Source organism: Carassius auratus, unplaced genomic scaffold (genome assembly GCF_003368295.1).
Source record: "Carassius auratus strain Wakin unplaced genomic scaffold, ASM336829v1 scaf_tig00022085, whole genome shotgun sequence".
Lineage (NCBI taxonomy): Eukaryota > Metazoa > Chordata > Actinopteri > Cypriniformes > Cyprinidae > Carassius > Carassius auratus.
The window spans coordinates 63,244-82,361 of record NW_020525163.1 but is presented as its reverse complement, the minus strand read 5'-3'; the positions used below and the strand labels follow the sequence as shown (position 1 = coordinate 82,361).

At 37.7% G+C, this 19,118-nt stretch overlaps 1 pseudogene; it reads right to left on the bottom strand.

The window, feature by feature from the left end:
- The window catches only part of LOC113077286 (SH3 and multiple ankyrin repeat domains protein 3-like), a 79,818-nt pseudogene that overhangs the window by 36,519 nt on the left and 24,181 nt on the right, over positions 1-19,118 (bottom strand).

The window sequence follows — 19,118 nt, the reverse complement described above, 5'->3', positions numbered from 1 at the left end:
GGAACGATGGATGGATAGACTGAGATTGATAGATGGATAGATTATTTTTGCTGCATGTAAAGGCTCCTGTGTATAATTTGCATAACTTTATTTTTATTTTATTTTTTACATTTATAAGTAATAGCTGCCAATGTAAGATGACAGTTAGTTCCATTAGACCTTTCGCGATTGTCAAACGGTAGTTATTATGAGCAACGAATGTTTAGAGCTGCGCGTATTCAGCTGTAATTTGATAATTATTATATGAAGTATTCTCCATTATACACTGCAGATGTGTCCTGGATGTGTCCTGAATTGTCTGAAGCTGTATAATGATAGATTAACTGTTATGAATACAGTTTATCAGTGTGCACCAGTTGCATGAGTGATTCTAAACGGTTAAATACTGATGAAATAAAGCCCTGTGTGTGTGTGTGCGTGTGTGTGTGTTATGGGCAGCTGATGTGTAAGTTCTCTGTGGTTGTACTGATCCTCACTCTGGTTTAATTAGGTCGTGTAATGGTCAGCCTCTGGGCAGAACCGATAAAAGAGTCCCGGGACAGCTCAGTGGATGGGACAGTTTTCACAGCTCTATGCTCGCTCTCCAAACTCACATGCATTGTATTTCAAAATCACTTCAAAATAATTTAACAGAACTTATCCACTGAATACAACTATACCTTCCACTTTATAACCTTTAATATTTAATGTTAATATGTACCCTGTCTTGAAAACCTGACATGCATTTCAAAAACCTCCCTCATAAATACATAAATAGTAATTTAGCAGGTGATATCATTAAAAGTGGCATATAACAGGGTCAGTCATCCTGGAGTAACCTGAGGTTAATAGTCTCACTCAAGGGCTCAATCGTGGCTCAGTTCTGCCCCAAACCAGCAACCTTGCACCACAAAGACACCGCATTGGAAAACAACTGAAAACTCAAGGCAAGTTACTGTAGGTTCAAACCTCATCAGCATTAATATACATATCACAAACTATACAGTAGGCTACATCACAGAGCAACACATAGAAGAACATCACTGGATGAGGTCGCAAGTCGCAGCTGGCAGATATGGAGCAAACTAGTTCATGTTCTGTTAGTTTTACAGTAAATGACTCTCTCGTGTAGAGTGAATATAGTGCTGGCTAACACACCAAGACATGCATATTTACAGACATATACAGTACATTACGCTACAATTTCAAGTGCTTCCTGTAAAAAAGAAGTACATTAGAAAAACAACTTGAGATATGAAACAGATCTCACTTTTATAAATGAAATCAAAATGAGCTCAAACTGAGTTATTTGCCTAAAGTAACTGGCTCTCCATCTAAACACCCTAGTAATGTCTCTTCTAGAGTTTCAGAAGAGATTTCAACAATGTCAGATGAACTATTGCTTGTCAGTTGTACATGACTTCAGTTCTTTAAATCTTTATAAACATATATAGCATATGTTGGTAATTATAGATGATATAATGTCAGATAATTATATACATAAACTATATAATTTTCAGGAACATTAAAACAATGACAGATATATGCACTAATATTCCATATTAGTTTGGGGAATTTAAGATTGCTTTTTTAAAGAAAAAAATAAATATTTGTATTTCAAACAGATGTTCTTTTGAACTATCTATTTATCAAAGAATCCTGAAATATAATTTAGCAGTTTCTACAAAAATATTATACAATACAACTGTTTTCAATGATGATAATAAGAAAGTTAATATGACAATAATAACAATAAGGTTAATGGCTGCTGAAAATTTAGCTTTTTAATAAACAGAAATAAAAAAAATATAAATTACAATATACAATAGTTATTTTAAACTCCATTAAAATTTAAAAATGTATTTAATTTATTATATATATATGTATATATATATATATATATATATATATATATATATATATATATATATATATATATATATATATATATATATATATATATTTCATAGTAGTGAGGCTGTATTGTTGAGAAGTCTTTCAAAAACATAAAAAAAATCTTCCAGACCCAAAACCTTTTAACAATATAAAGATTTCATACAGTAAGTGCACTGACACTTGACTTGATTGAGGTCCAGATAGTGATCCAATCACCCAAAAGTGTTAAGGTGGTCTGTTAGTATAGGATGGAATCAACAGTATAACAAGAGAGGGGAGAAACCCAGAGTCACCTGTGTGCTCTCACAAGTCCCTAAAGGAAAGTGTCTCCCAAATATTCCAATACTGTTTTCCCAAATCTGTCATCTCTGTGACTGACTACACCTCCACATTCTGTCTGATCATACCATCGCACAAGCACCTCGATAAATCGTCACAGCCAGTGTCATCTTTGTCAAGACCGCAGATCAGCACTCAGGTACCAGACGCAATCACAATTCTGGGCATGGCATTCAAAGGACGAGCAAATACGGATGAAAAGCAGCAGAAGATGTGGGAAATACACTGAAAATGCTTGATGCAAAACTTTAACGCTTGAATTGTTCTTGTTCACACCTTAAACACACACACACACACACACACACACACACACTTACACTGGAGCTCCACTGCTGTCTTGACATTCTATGCTACACTGAACACATGCTGATAAAAGAGACAAAACAATAAGCTGCAGTGTAGTTAATAATAACTAAAACTATAAAAAATGGTTCATGAATTTTAAGTTGTTTTATATCGTTTGTGAAGGCAACATTTCTAAGTTTTAAAGTATAAGTTAACTTCCAGAATAAATATTCTGTCATCATTTACCCACTTTCCACATGTTCCAAACCTGTATGAGTTTATTGAACACAAAAGACGATATTTTGCTTTTTATTTTTTCCTTGCTATTTTTTCAATGGTAAAATGGTAAATGGTAAATGGTATATATATATATATATATATATATATATATATATATATATATGGTATATATATATTTGCAAATTGTGTGGATTTGTTTGGTTCTTGTGGAGATTTTCACTGATCAATGCACACCTAAATTGGTATCAGTGTTGGAGCTAATACATCGAAATGATTAATTTTACCAAAATTTGGCAAGATAATCACAATAAATTGCACAGAAAAGGAAGTGAAAATTGCAAGAATGACTACAAAATGATGAGCAAACAGTTCTATTTCGCACAGCATGCAAGCAAAACTGTGTGTATGAATTTACACCTGTCCCAGAGTTACATCATAGCTTTTTGGAAACAAAATTTGAACAATGAACAATGACAGCAGAAAAAAATCCTTATTGCTGAGCCTGCGTCCAGTCCTGTCTCTCTGTCCCTGTACCAAACTGTCTCACTCATTCAAAGGGAAGTTACTCTGCTATAAAGCCACATACACACACTGATGGAATGCAGTGCAACACACACACACACACACACACACACACACTTACACAATCTAAACAAGACAGACAAGGAGAGACAGACACACAGAGAAGTGTCAGAGAGAGAGAGAGAGAGAATGGGATACCTTACTGTTGATTTTGGACTTCTTAGCGTCCTTGCGTGGCTTCCTGTTCCTCCGCTCTCTGCCGTCTCTCCGTCCGAGTGCTCCCCCCATCTCCTCTCATCACACACTCATCTACTACATGCCCTCTCACCTATCGCCCTGTCTTCTCCTCCTCGTCCTCTCTCTCTCTAGCTCTCTCTCTCTCTCGCCACACACGTCTTGCCGGAGTGCTGCCCACTCACACTCTCTCTCACATGCGCGCACACACACGCTAGCGTCTGGCGTGTGATGAAGGGGTGATTTTGCTGGATGCGGTGACTGGGAGGGAACATGAGGGAGATAGGGAGGAGAAAAGGGGGAGATGTGGCGGTAGTTTTGAGGAGGGGAGGGGGAGAGAAAATATGGGGTTGAGCCAATAAGAAAAAAGCTCACGTTCATTCATTCACACTCATTTGTTCCCGCTGACTGTGAGCAGTGATGAAACAAATCTATGATCTGACAACACACACACACACACACACACACACTATGCAGTCGACTGCAGCATGCTCATTGACCAGAACAGATACGACTGCAACTACATTAAACCCCGCCTCCTGCTTGACATGATTGGCTGGAGGGAAACCAGAGGGGTAGGTATGCTTTCCTCTCTCTTACTTTGATGTGTTAAATGGGACACGTGATTGGTTGATTAAATTATAGTGTATTCAGACTGCTTGGAAACAGTATTGATACAACGATATAACGGCCAGGATGTCTATACACTAGAAGAAGCACCGATTGAGCACTTGATGGATATGAACTTGTAAGATGTTAATATGCTCAACAGACTGCGTCGTCAATGAATAATATATCATTTTCTAGTTTTGTTTTTCAATAAATTTTATGATGCATTTTTTGAAAGTTGGTGCAAGGGTCCTCAACAATTTTCATTTGAAACAAGTGTTTTATCGATGGGAAATATATTTTGATGTATTTTTAACACATTTTTATAGCTTTAGTAGAACCACTGGGACATTGATAACAGCAAGAGCCAAAATGTGTATCGCCGATGCAGCAGCGCTTTAAAAGCGGGATGAAGGAAAGAAGGAAGGATCTTGAAGACACCCTTAAGAAAGGAAGGAAAGAATGATGGAATTTAAATATGCTGCTTTTCTGAGAAAGAAAGAAAGAAAGAAAGAAAGAAAGCTCTTCTGAGAAGGGAGGAAGGAAGGTAGGAAGCAAGAAAGAAAGGTTGGAAACAAGAAAGGAAGGATGGAAGATGCCGCTTTTCGGAGAAGAAAGGAATGTTGGAAGGAAGGAAGGAAGGAAGGAAGAATGGAGGAAAGGACAAAGGAATTTAAAGATGCAGCTTTTCTGAGAAAAAAAGAAGTAAAGAACGAATGAAGAAATTAAAAGAGTAGACAAATTAGTTAAACGCTAGTTTAAAAGTAGTGTTATTTGCCTGTGATGTATTAATAAACATACATGTCCAGATCACTGCAGTGGAAACAATCTATACCAGTATTATAACCTCATGCAGGGTCAGGCGATTGCTGCAGTCCTCTCTCTCTCTCTCTCTCTCTCTCTCTCTCTCTCTCTCACACACACACACACACACACACACAAACACACACTGCATTCAAGGTGTTATAAGAGAAGAAACACAAAAGCCCAAACACACAGACAGACAGAGAAACAACTCTTAGACGTGGCTGTTCTTTTCTCTCACTGCAGGTCTGTAATATCATTCAAAAATTGTATCAAAATGCTCCATGTCTTCATGTATGGGAAACTTTTTCTGAAAAAAACTATAGCCCTATTGAATCTAGTTCTCTCATGTCAGTAAAGTCATGTTTCACAGATATATTTTGTCATTTCAATCCTGTTTGAATCGAACATGTCGGTCTGAATAACAAATTAACTACTTTCTGCAGTTAACTCAGCCATCCTCTGAGAAATCTAGTTCTGTCTGGATAGAAATGTCTGTTGGTGTCACAACCTCATCTATGCCGTCCAATTCTGTAATGAAAGCTACATTTTCAGGGGGGGTTTAGTCTGGGCTCTGAGTAGGCCATGCAAGAACATTCACCTCTTTCTCCTTTAACCACTGTGTGGTCAGTTTTGCTGTGTTTAAAAAAAAGAAAATTTGGTTTAAATACAAGTTTGTAATGTTGTGATTCTATGTCTGATTGGTTTGGTTGATTGCATCAATGCACTATAGACTTTCAACATGTAACCTTTGACATCAAGATCACAACTCAATCAAGTAAGTGTTTTACCTCCCATTTAAATGATATAGGACTATTTTATAACCCTAACTAAGTACAATGATAAGGTTGATTTAATAGTGTCTTAATATAGTGTCACTTAATTGTTTCCACTTAGCATTCATTTTTCTTTGCAATTGGCAGACCCAATTTTGGGTCACAATCCACCAGTTACAGAACCACTGGTTTCACAACACACACAATCAAAAGAAGCAACACACACACATTCATCTGTTGGGCTTAGAGGACAAACACAGTTTATATAAAATATTCTCTCCTTCACTGTGTCTTTCAGCTCACTTACTCTGTCTCTCTCTCTCTGTCTGTCTGTCTGTTTGATGGAGGGATGAGTCAGAGGGGTGTTCTGCACTGGAGGTTGACTGTCAGTAATGAGCTTCCTCAGGTGTGGCAGACGTGGAGGAAGGTGCAAGCCAAAGGGAAGACGACTGGAGATCAGGAATGAGCGATTGATGTGTAGAGAGAGGTTGAATCAGATAAAGGTGAGGCAGAGGGCACAAGTCAAACATGCCACATTTACTTTTAACTAGAAAAGAAAGAGTGTACGTGAAAGTGCTCGCACACACACAGATATACACACTGGCCCTGAACACTGACACGAGTTAGTAGCCAGAACACGTTTGTCCAAACAAGCAGCTCCACACCTGTACTAGCACAGGGTGGATACAGAGTCTTCAGTATCACTAACTCACACACTCTCACACACACACACAAACACACAGAGAGAGACTGTCTGAGAGGAATGGGGTGAATGTCAGTGAATCAGAAAGAAGCAGTACAGATATCTGTACAGATTCAACACACTCGCCAGTACAACACATTTCAGTTTATACAGACAGTGAAATAATGAGTTTGTGGATGAGTGAGCTACGGAATATCTGAATGAGTTATAATAATTAAATAACTAATACAGATAAGAAGGGTGTATAACAGTGTCAAATAGTGTCACAAAGTGTCAACAGTGCAGTCCAGTTCACAAACAAATGACTCTTATGAACTGACTCTTTAGTGAATCGATAGATTCAAACAGCCATGTTGCAAATACAGTGTAAAGTGTGTCTGTGTGCATCAGGAGGCTCTTGTCGACACGCTCTAGTTCTTTTCTTCGCCTCCTCCTCCTGCTCTCCTTCTCTGGAGAGCAGATGTTGCTAACACACAGCTGGGCCTGCAGTGTGTCCTGCCAGCTCAGTAATGCAGCTCAGGTGAGACTGTGTTGGAGTTGGCCAGGGTCGAGCTGTACGCATCTTTATGAGCTCAGTAATGAAATGATAACTTCTCATTTTCATGTTAACATCAGCTGCTTCAGCACTGAGAGTCTGTTGTCTCTGTTAAAGAAAGACGTCTTTCTACCATCTGTCATATGACCATCTCTGGCCTCCAGGCTACACACACACACACACACACAGTGCGTTAGGTTTCACCTCGGCTCAGTAAAAAGTGAATGACTGTAAACTAGGCTAATGCTTGACCTGAACACACACCACTGAGCACACACGGCTGTGCCACAAATTGACAGTTCATGTGTGTGTGGGTTTGCGAGCATGAGCAGACACTGGCATTCGTAGATGTTTGATCATCTGCATGTGCAGCCAGCAGGAGAGGTCAGTACAACAAACGAAACAATGTCACTGTATAAGCGGATTATACCCTCACCACCCCCCGCGCGAGCAGGAGATGGCGCAGTCCAACAGTTAAATTGGCATGGACCGTCAAAAACCCCACAATTTCACAACAAAACCACAATGACAGAAAAACAACAGTGAACCACTCTGGCCCAGACAGATTGGAAGATAAATCAGTATAAGCCCCACTTAAGAGTGCCAGGGAATATGCCCGCTCCAAATTCTCACACACAATCAAACATCAGTGTGCCCCAGAACAATTGAAAACCAAAAACAACTGGTGATGTCTGATTCACAAACTAAACACTCTTTCAAAATGACTCTCTTCAGTGATTCAGTCAAAATTTCTCACAAACCATGTGTACCTTACCTTATATTAAAGTGAAAGGATAGTCAGTCCATCACAAGGAGTCCAAAATTGTTAAGTTGGTTGCTTGCAATTTCTTTTGTAATTAGTGATTACCTCTATGTATAGTATTAGCACTTCCTAAAATGACTTCGTTCACATGACAGAAGAATTTGAACAGGTTCCTTAAAAAATACCATCCAAATGAATCAATTTGCTAAAGTGAATTCAATTTACATTTAGGGGCAACTAACCCTTTAATAAGCACTAGTGTGGATTATTCATTGATTATGACTTTTTCATTTCATTCACTGCAGTAATGCGGTCACACAGGGTGACTCCGTCAGACGAGTGCCATTTTCGCCAACATCTAAAGAAAGGCTCTCGTCTAATTGAATGGAATAGAGGATTCAAGCTGACATCATGATGCCGAAATTGGTACAAAGCCAACATTGATTTCCATTTATTGTGCTAATGGCTCATTTTGATTTAGGCCATAACTCTGACTCTCCAGGAGAGATGAGAGGAGATCTCATTCGTAGAGCCCAGACAAGCCAAAAACAGCAGCATTAACACGATGAGAGGGGAGTTGATTGGACTGGCTGGTAATTACAGGGCATCGCGGTGTGTGTTTATGAGAAGTGTTGTTGATCTGTGAAGAGCAGAGGAGGTTACGGTCATGTAAACTCTTCCACAGCTCCATGCTTCTCAAGATTACTGTCGTCATCATTATCATCTATCTAAACAGCTCGATGACACCTCAACATCTACAGCATTCCAGGAACCATTAGGCAGCCGATGAGACTCGCTAATATCCGCTTTCTATGAGACACAAACTTCCTCTGCAGGGCGATTGGTGACTCAGACTCAGAGTGAACTAACTCACTGGTATAACTAAATATAAGAATATATAAAAAAATCTATTTGATCTATTTGCCACCTCAATCACCGGTTAATGACATCTTAATTTGAAACACTGATAGAACTAAAAAGCATAATTGTTTAAATCGATTAATTACAATTATTTCTTTTTGAAGAACAAATACAGATTTGCCACAGTATTCTCTATAAAATGGTATAATCCCCATCATGTAATCACTGACTGATACAGCGCTGAGAAAAGTAACAGGTACCATGTGACATCACCTTAATTGAAACTTGAATAATGATATCAGGATGTCTAATTTGAGACACTGGCACAAGTAAAAGTATACGTTTTAAAATGTATTAATTAGAATGATTTCTTCCCGAATCAGAATCCCCATCATGTAAACTCTGATTGGTCCAGTGCTGCAAAATGTAACAGCTACCATCTTTCATCACCTTAATGTAAACCTAAATCATGACATCAAGAAACTTTAGTAGTCACTGAACTCTTGTTCCAAAAAATGTGTGTCTATAGTGAAAGCAGATCAGCCAGATGCATTGTGGGTAAAAAAGAGGCTAACGCTCCTGTCTTACCTTAGTGTGAAGCTTTGACAGCTGTTTTTCATCCAGGTGAGATTGTGTGTACACTCGCCTCTTGTAGCGAAACTGCCAAAACCAAAAACACAGCACTGATTAGGTTTACATCACTATGGATATCACAACTTTAGTCTTCATTAAAGAGCACGTGCTAACATTCTTCAGTGATTGTCATGTTTGCTGAAACTGTGAAGTGGAGGGAGACTCTGTTTGAGTGTGAACTGTTGAAATCATAACTGTGAGCTGCTGAAACATCTTCACATCAACATTACAGCTGTGCTCAGGATCACAACGTCCTTTAACAGAAAACCAGCTGTGAATCAGTGAACTGCACATTCAGTCAAAACATGACGCAAGCGGAACTGCATGAGGAACAAGACTACGGGAGTCTTTTGAGACACTTTTAGGGAGAAAAAAATTACAATAATCTACAGTAATCTTTACGCTAAAACATTTTCAAAATGATCATAGAATAATGGCCTACATTTCCGACCTGAGGTTCCTCACACAAACCTACAGTATGATTTCAAAAGAATGTACTCATACCAAACACTGACACTTGTATGGAACATCCTGGTAAAGGGAAAATTGGTAAAAAATAAAATAAAATGAATACAACAAATCTCAAAAGCTGGAAAGCACCAATATCAAATATCTGAAAAAATTAAATCACATGATAAAGTAACAATTAAAACCAGACTTAATTATAAATATTATAATGTACATTTGCCAAGAAAAATAACAGAAAAGCTTAAAAAGAACAACTTTGGGTATTGTCATGGAATGTCAATGTAATGTCATTTCTACACCACAAGAGACACCAAGTAGCAAAAATTCCTAAAAGTTTCTACAGCCCTAAACTCACTCTATTGGTTAAACCAGATGTTGTCTTTCATCATTTCCTCACCCTTTTGTCATTGCTAACCTGTATAACTTTTTCCCCATTGGTACTGCAATGAATGGAGTCTTCAGGCTTCAAAAACGACGTAAAGGCACCATTAAAGTAGACCTTACAATTAATACGCCCTCTTTGAAGCCATATGCTATCTGTGCTGGGAACAAATCAAAATTTAAGTCATTACTCACTGCTCTACTTCTTTCATTAACTCTCATTACTGTACGGATGTCTGGATTTCACTGAATAATGACTTCAATTTCAATCTCTATGTCATAAACTTTGTTAGAAGTTTGAGAGTGAGGAATTAATGACAGAATTTTCATTTTTGTGTGAACTATTGCTTTAAACACCAAGAAAACTGATGAGACAAAACTCTTCTTGAATCATGAGTTGAGGGGAAAAAAAAAGAAAAAAAAAACTTTTCAATCATGACAACAACAGCAAAGTTGAGGAAACTCAGAGGCAGACTGGAAACTCAAAGTAATGTATCGCTGTCAAACTCAAGGCCATTAACAAACCCCTCAGGAACAAACGAGTCAAAATGTCATGATCAAACAGAAAACAAGTCGAAAGCTCACAAACAACGAAGGTGAATAGATCGTACACGCTCTGAACTCACCACAGGATCCGTCTGCTGTGCTACACGTCTCTGGCTGTGGGCAGTAGCAGTGCAAGCGAGGCAACACTATAATTCTCAGCACTACCCAGAATTCCTCTGTCTTGCACCTCGGTGCCATCAATCCCAAAACATGACACCAACTACAACAAAATATTGCAAAACATCACTACGAAACAGCCATGACTTGGAGCTGCAGAAGCGAGCGCTGTACACAAAACCATGTGCCCGTGAAGAGGGCAAGGCCTCGGGGACACCCACAGCTCCATCCCTCTCCTCCACTGAGATCTGACCATTCACATCTCTTTGTTACTGGGTGCTGTATCTGTCTATCTAGCAAACCCAGAAGTGATCTGTCCACTATGGGAGTTTTTCTGTCAAGGCCAGTGTGTCGACGGACCGTCTGCTGTGCAGTGATGGTTTCTGAAATACCAGGATGGGTCTGAGCTGTAAGAAGAGTGCCAACACTTAGCAATGTGAGCAAAATAAATGACTGTGGACTGTTCACATGCAGCTGGTTGCTTTGGGGGATGATAAAACGCACACAAACACACATCTCCTTCTGTTCTCTCATGCACGTTGTATATCGCTCAAGTTTGACAGTTTCGCCTATTTATCAGATACTGGGTCTGGATACTGCATATACAGTTATAATGTACTTTTATCATTTAAACATTTATCACTTAATGATCTTCATGTATACAGGTTTTTTTGTGAGCCTCATGTTCTAACCAGCAATGCTGAGTGACATGCAACAAGTCTCTTGATTTCTATTTCATCACATTGTGTAGCCACACCCACCGAAAAATCTCATTGGTCCAAAATATCCAATACATTGAATAGTAAACATTAAATGTGTTCTGATTAGCTGTGATTTTGTTAATACACTGTAAACTTACTTGTTGTTAAAATAATACTATAGAACGAACGATAGGACAGACGGACAGACAGACAGACAGACAGTTAGAAGATAGACAGACAGACAGATAGAAGATAGACATACAGACAGACAGACAGACAGACAGACCGACAGATAGATAGATAGATAGATAGATAGATAGATAGATGGATAGATAGATAGATAGATAGATAGATAGATAGATAGATAGATAGATAGATAGATAGATAGATAGATAGATAGATAGACATTAATTCATGTTTGTCAAGGTTTATGACACCTAGGAGACATTCATAATAAATTTAGTACAGCTCCAAATTGAGCAACACATTCAGAAAGAGCCTAACTGCATAAAGGCAATGATTTCTTTTTGTCATTTATCTGCTCATAGCAGAAATATGGAGAGTCCATTTTTCAGAAGCCAACGCTGGTTTGCTCTCTCTCTCTTAAATGCTCTTTTCTCCACAGACTCCAAAAGTCAAAATTGAAATGATAAATCAGGTGAAATGACAATCAGAGCATTCCTGACCACTCAAGCTGACAGAAGAGGATGGAGCAATGGAGATATACTCAGGAAGGCAGGGTGCCAAAATAAGATCTCACACTGTAAGCAAGCCAAGCTTTTATTTTATTGGTGCACATATTGAGTGTCAAGACCAAGGTGTTAATTTGGGGGTATGACTCTCACCTCCAGGTACGGGACAGGAGAGATGTCGGGAAGTGGATATTCTTTCAGTGTTCGCTGCTCATCCAGGAACTTCCCGGCTTTGCTGTTGTACGCAGGCTGAAAGAGGCCATAGTTTAGCACATCCTTCAGGCTCTGGTTGAGTGTGCAGAGGATTCGCTGTTTAGACAACCAGATGGGAGACTCCACATTAAACTTCATGCATTTCTGCAGAGGAAACAGAAAGAGAGACATCATGAGTCATGAAAATCCCATAATGCAACAGCAAACCTGAAGATTCCCTAATATAATTCAAAAGATTGGGTGCGATAACTTTTTAAAAAAAGATTTTGAAAGATTTTTTCTTACCAAGGCTGCATTTATTTGATCAAAGATACAACACAAACAGTAATCCTGTGAAATATCTTTACAATTTAAAATCGTAAATCTGAATATATTTTAGAATGTAATTTATTCCTGTGATGCAAAGCTGAATTTTCAGCATCATCACAGTTTTCTGTAATAAAAATAATTGACATGTCCTTTGAGGTTCTTTTGTATGTGATGCCCTCAACATCTTATTCCTTCCTCTTGTAGTCTTTCAGAGATTACTCTGTGTTGTGACCCCAAAATCAACAGTGAAGATTTGAGAGTGAACCCACTGCCAAATCAAGCAGTGTATCAATAAAAGCCTCTCACCCTTGTCTGTCTTTGTCCTCTAAACCATAAGTAATGACACACACCCCTGCCCTTTCCACAGTACTTTGATTACTAGAGGCAGAGATCCAGCAGACCACCGGGACAGAGAGAGCAAGCAGGAGTGAGAGAGTCTTTCAACACTTTTGTTCGCTTCTCCTCTCAGCAAATACGACATCAAATGCAGCTTTGAACTCTTCTCTACTGCATTTATTTTACCAGAGAGCCCAGTATTAAGGAGACAAAGATGGGAAGAGAGGACATCAGTCTACAACACACACACACACACACACAAAAAGAAAAGCATTTCAGAAACTTGTAATTATGTGCAGAATTCCCCTGAAGTTAATCCTTCGTTTCATTCTGTTTCACCGGGGATAACAACAGCCTCCACCATGGTCGTTCCTTTTGGTTTTCAATCTTTAATTTCATCACTCTTTTCTATGTTTATCTTCGCTTAGACTGACAGATGACTGGACTGCATTCAGCTCTATTTAAACTCAGAACAAGAGTAAAACCAGACCTCTATTCAACATACAAATGGAACGGACGCCTCAGTACAATAATACAGTAATCGCACGTGACACTTCCATTCTTTTTTCTGACAATAACCTATGGACAGCACAAATTAAATGCTAAAAACTTACAGTTAAAGAAGAGCCAAAATTATGCAAAAATGTATGGCATTCAAAAATGACATGTATATTTTCACAAAGTTTTGCATGATATATATATATAAACACACACACACTAACAACTAATTTATTTACAATATCCACACTGATACACTAAACAAAAAATTATAGAAATACACCGAAATAAATTATAAATGCAACAATGTTGTTTTTGCCCACATTTCTCATGAGCTGAACTCAAAGATCTAAGACTTTTTACCAACTGAAAATAATTAAATAAAGGCTAAAACACTGCTAAATAATATAACAGTATATAAATAATACTAAAATATCACATCACTGATATAAACACTGAGTATGTACAGTATATAATATAAATATTGTACACTTTTGTAAGTATAAATATTGATAATGACTATATCTTGTCTGCCTTTATATCCAAACCCAGAATAATTACTGAAGGTAAGGGTTCGGGACGGTGTCATAGTTCAGTTTTAATTAGACAGGACTGTATTTATTGATATCTTTTGCCATTCACTGAGGTTTCACTGAGGTTATTGCAATGCATTCTGGGACTGTCCGTTTAGAATTGCCTTAGACTGCCTTAGGATTGATTTAGAATTTAGACCAATTAAGTTATTTTAAAGGGAAGGTTAATTTTGCTGCCAACTTTTTGGAACACCTTTGAATCAGAAAATGCTGTCGACTTACTAAAGCTGGCATCACTACGTTTTGGAGCAAAACTATAGTTTTATGCACTTCAAACACAGCGCTTTACAAATAAGCAAACATCTTATTCCATTTGTTTCCTTGGCCATAATTTACCCAGAAATCAGAACCTCAACGTGTAATAAACATGCAAACATGTCCTCAAATGCTCAGCGCCCATATCTGCAGGGCAGTTCTCCCACAATCCAGTAGTGCTGATGTGATTCCCTGAACTCATGGATTGATTCTGATAGTATTAGCCTGAGGAAAATCATAACAGGGCTCTATTGGCATCAGTTTAGGAGAGAGAGATTCCTAACAATGCACTGATTGAGCTGCATGCATACAGCCACACACAATGACTCTGTCTGGCTGGAAAATGCTGTGGATTTGCTCAGTAGGGCTCTGGTAAGCAGACTGGTTTTCAGAAGGCCTTCAGAGAAACGTGGAGTAGAGATATAAAGCACGTCTGGAGAATGAGACAGGCACAGTCCATCACTGTCACACACATGCAGGTGCAGACAAACACATCATATTATGCATACATGCATGGAAAATGCTGTAATGCTGCGTTTTTATGCATTAAACCATTTCAAGGAGTAGTAATATATAAGTAAGAATATATCACTGGAGTTCCAGATATTCACGAGAACAAACTGATTAGTATGTTCAGTATTTACATTAAGAATATCTTTATTAATATAAGGATTATATATACAGGGTTTATATAAAGTGTTGTCACTGTCTCCACCCATAAATATATAGTATGACGCTAGAAGTGACACCGCTATTTTTGAACCAGACATGTTCACATAATCATACTTTTTTTTAGCAAAGATAACAGTGTAACAATTAACAGCAAGTAATCTTTTCTCAAGTACTTGTACAGTAAGGGAAATGAAGTGACATACAGCCCAGTAGGGTGACCCATACTTAAAATTTGTGCTCCGCATTTATCCCATCAAAAGTGCACACACACACAGCAGTGAACACACACACTCTCACACACACACACACACACACACACACACACACACACACACACACACACACACACACACACACACTATGAACACACACCTGGAGCAGTGGGCAGCCATTTATGGTGCGGTGCCCGGGGAGCAGTTGGGGGTTCGATGAATTGCTCAAGGGCACCTCAGTCGTGGTATTGCCATCTTGAAACCACAACCTTAGGGTTAGACTTTACATCTGTAGTTGTGTACTACAATGTTTACTTTGACAGAAATATCTTAAATAAAACAAAGATAATGACTGTACAGCAAAAGAAACACTGAACAGAGCTGTAAACATAACTACAATCCAACATTTAACCCAATTTACTATGGTGTGGGTGCGACAAAATAGTGCTTTTTTCCCACAAAAGGTAATTGTCCACAACGCTGTGTATCATCGGAGGAAGACCGAACTGCCTCAAATGAAAAAGTTCACTGAACACAATTTACTACAGAGAGAGAGAGATACAAAATATACAGATATATTTTATCTTTATTGGTGAATCTCCAAAAATCTTTCAAGAACATTTGAAGGTCATTAATGCTCTTAAATGCCATTAAGATAATACAGATTAATAGTCAACACAAAATATAAAAAAAATGTCTATGTCACAAATATCTTTTAAGTTTGGTCAGTATTTTGTCACATAATTTTTTAAGCTGATTAAAACTTTGAGCTGATTGAAATGGCATCTACATATTAGTCGATGTAAATTTTATTTAAAAAGTAGAAAATTAAGTCAAATATTCAAAAACTGTCTATAATAATTAATTATAAAATAAACATATCTTGTAAATGTTATATATTTTGGCGTGCACACACACACACACACACACACACACAGCGATATTGGTATTTGGTATTGGGAGTTTACGGGGACTTCATTTGCTTAATGTTTTTTATACTGTACATACAGTATTTTCTATTGCCCTTCACCAACCATACACCTAAACCTACCCCTCACAGGAAAGTTTGTGAGTTTTTAAATAATAAAAAAAAAAAAAAAAAAAACACTATTTAGTATGTTTTAATGCCTTTTGAATTACAGGGACCAATGTATAGTCAAGTCATACCAATGTCATTATTACATAATTACATTATTACTAAAACCACATGCAGGGTCTCCAGGGGTCCCGGTAATGGGAAAGACTTGAAAAAGTCAAACGAACAAACTCTCTCCTCTCTGCAGTGCAGGGTCATGTTGATTGGCTACTTTGGTATGAGAAAGTCTTACTCAGCGATGCTCGGGATAGAGACCTTGCAGCATGAACAACATTTACACACTCAAACACATACACATACACACACACACACGGCCAAGAGAGAGAAAGAGAGGGTGTTATCTCCCCACAAACACCCATAGCGAGGGCTCGTCAACCAATGAGGCACCCCACAACCACCTCGGGAGTTTGCTAGTGTGTGCGTTAGTGTGTGATCATGTTGTACATGCATTCGTAACAGTATTAATTATTAATCTGGCACATATACAGTAGGGAAAACACTCGGCTGGAATGCTTTAAAAGCTCATATCCTCACACTGTTGCATTAAATATTTACAACCGTAAATGAACTGATTAAAAACTTCAGGATATCGCGTAAAGCCAGCCAATCAGAACAGAGTTTGAGATTTGGCTCTTGGCATTTTTGTATGCAATAGGCAGTGTTCATTTTGTCCAAATGAAAAATACTGAAAATTCGGTTTGGTTTCATCAATAATAATGAATAATACTAATACCAAAAAACAGTTATTAGTTGTTGCCAGCAGGTTAATTACTCACCAAAACACTGTGAGTCATGAGATTATTAATAAGAATAGAAATATTTACACTTATAATACATTTTATAGAGATAAATAGATAGACAGACAGAGAGACAGACAAATAATTATAATACATCTTATATAATATATTATATAAAGTGTTAATTTTCCACTTTCATCTAAAAAATATTCATAAATTAATATTTACAGTAGGTACCATTTTAGTAAGTTTACATTTGACTACTTAATTATGTGAGAAAGGATATTACTGTCCAGAGGGAAAAAAACTACCTAAAAATGAACACTTTGGCAGCTGATCTGTGAACAGTCTGTAAACATGCCGTCTAACACTAAATCTGAATTATATGTGACAGGACTTGCTCTGGTTCGAAATAAAATAAAATAAAAACTAGCCAAAAGGTTTCAGCGAAGCTGCTTGAATAAGAGAGAGAGAGAGGACACAAATGAACTATAAGAGCAATGTCTAGACACACAGAAAGAGACAGAGAACAAGAAGCTTTCACATTACACAGTCAAGCTGAGCTGCTGTTTCTTTCTGTCAGTCTGAGCACAGTGAAGATGAAACACCTTCATCACCAGAGACAGAACACAAGCCCAAGCCCACTTGATAAGCTTTATATGGGCATATATCAGGCATGTGCTGACTTTAAGAGACACATCAAACATGTACAATCTTGAATCAAGCACATACACAAACACAATTCTCTTACAATTCAGACATGAAGGTGAAGCAAGATGAAGGATTTCAAGGACTGGAGACAAGAAGACAAGGAGAAGACGGAAATGGAAGTGTCAAGTTTCTCGCTACAGATACAGAAAATAGAGGTCATGACCAACTCTGGTAGAGGGACTAGTTATAAACATATACTTTAATCTTAAAACTTTAAACAACCATCTTTCTTTTCATCATTTAAATACATACTTTGTATACTGCTACAGGTATAAAAAGAGTAAGATCCATTGAGAAAAGTGGTCACCACTTTATCCAGAGTTGACTGGAGGACAAGGGAAGTTAACTTAAAGCTCAACACTTGTGTTTGTGTCTGTAGAGTAGAATGATAAATACAGATTGAGACAAAAGCATTTAATTTACCATGGTAAAAGTGCTGTTAGGAGCGGTAAACAGCAATATGGTTAAAGGCACTAATACTTGATAAATGATTACATTTATAACAACAAACTAAATAAATGTCAATAAATAGTTGTTCTTTTTCATATATGTCTCTCTCTCTATGTGTGTGTGTATATATATATATATATATACATATATATGTACACACACATACATTATTTTGCAGCATATCAGTAGAACACAAACTAAGATTTTTAACTCAAACCGTTGCCATCTATTAATCTTATAATGTAAATGGATGGGAATCACTTGCATAATATGACGTTTTTAGGACTGACACAATTCTGTTATTAGTCCCAATGTAGTATAAATCTGTAATTCTTTGACATTGACTGTACATCTTCAAAATGTGGCTCCAGAGCCAATTAATTCAAGCAAAAATGCAGAAAAAAAAACCTTAAGGCTCAAAAGGGCTCTAATCTTACTGGCTGACTGCTGTGTAATTTCTGGGAGTCGGGTACACAAGTTTTAGTGCTCCACTAGGCAACAAACTTGTGCTTACAAGGTAGTGAGCTGCTCCAATGAACACTTCTGAGGAAGAACTAGACAAAGGTTTTGGTAAAAATGTGTGGCCTTGCATCTACAATCACATTTAGTTTCACTTAGCTGTTTAATGCAGTTTGCTTTCAGAGTTAAATTTATGAGCTAATCAAGACTTTGGACACACATTCTAGCCACATTTTCACACAACTGTTTATTAATTTAGCATCACTGATTTCAAATGTACCTGCTGCGAAATGTGACATAAATCTAAAATAAACTGTGGCTGGTAATTTGACATGATCGCCAGACAGTCTCTTCCTGTCTAAGTGGAAGGTTTACGACCAGAAAAGGCTGCAAAGTAGACCAGATTTCATCTGACTCTGCAAGAGCACTAGGATGTAATTCACAAGGGTCAAATCCCTCTAAGACAAGTCTCACATGGCTATAAACAAAGCTT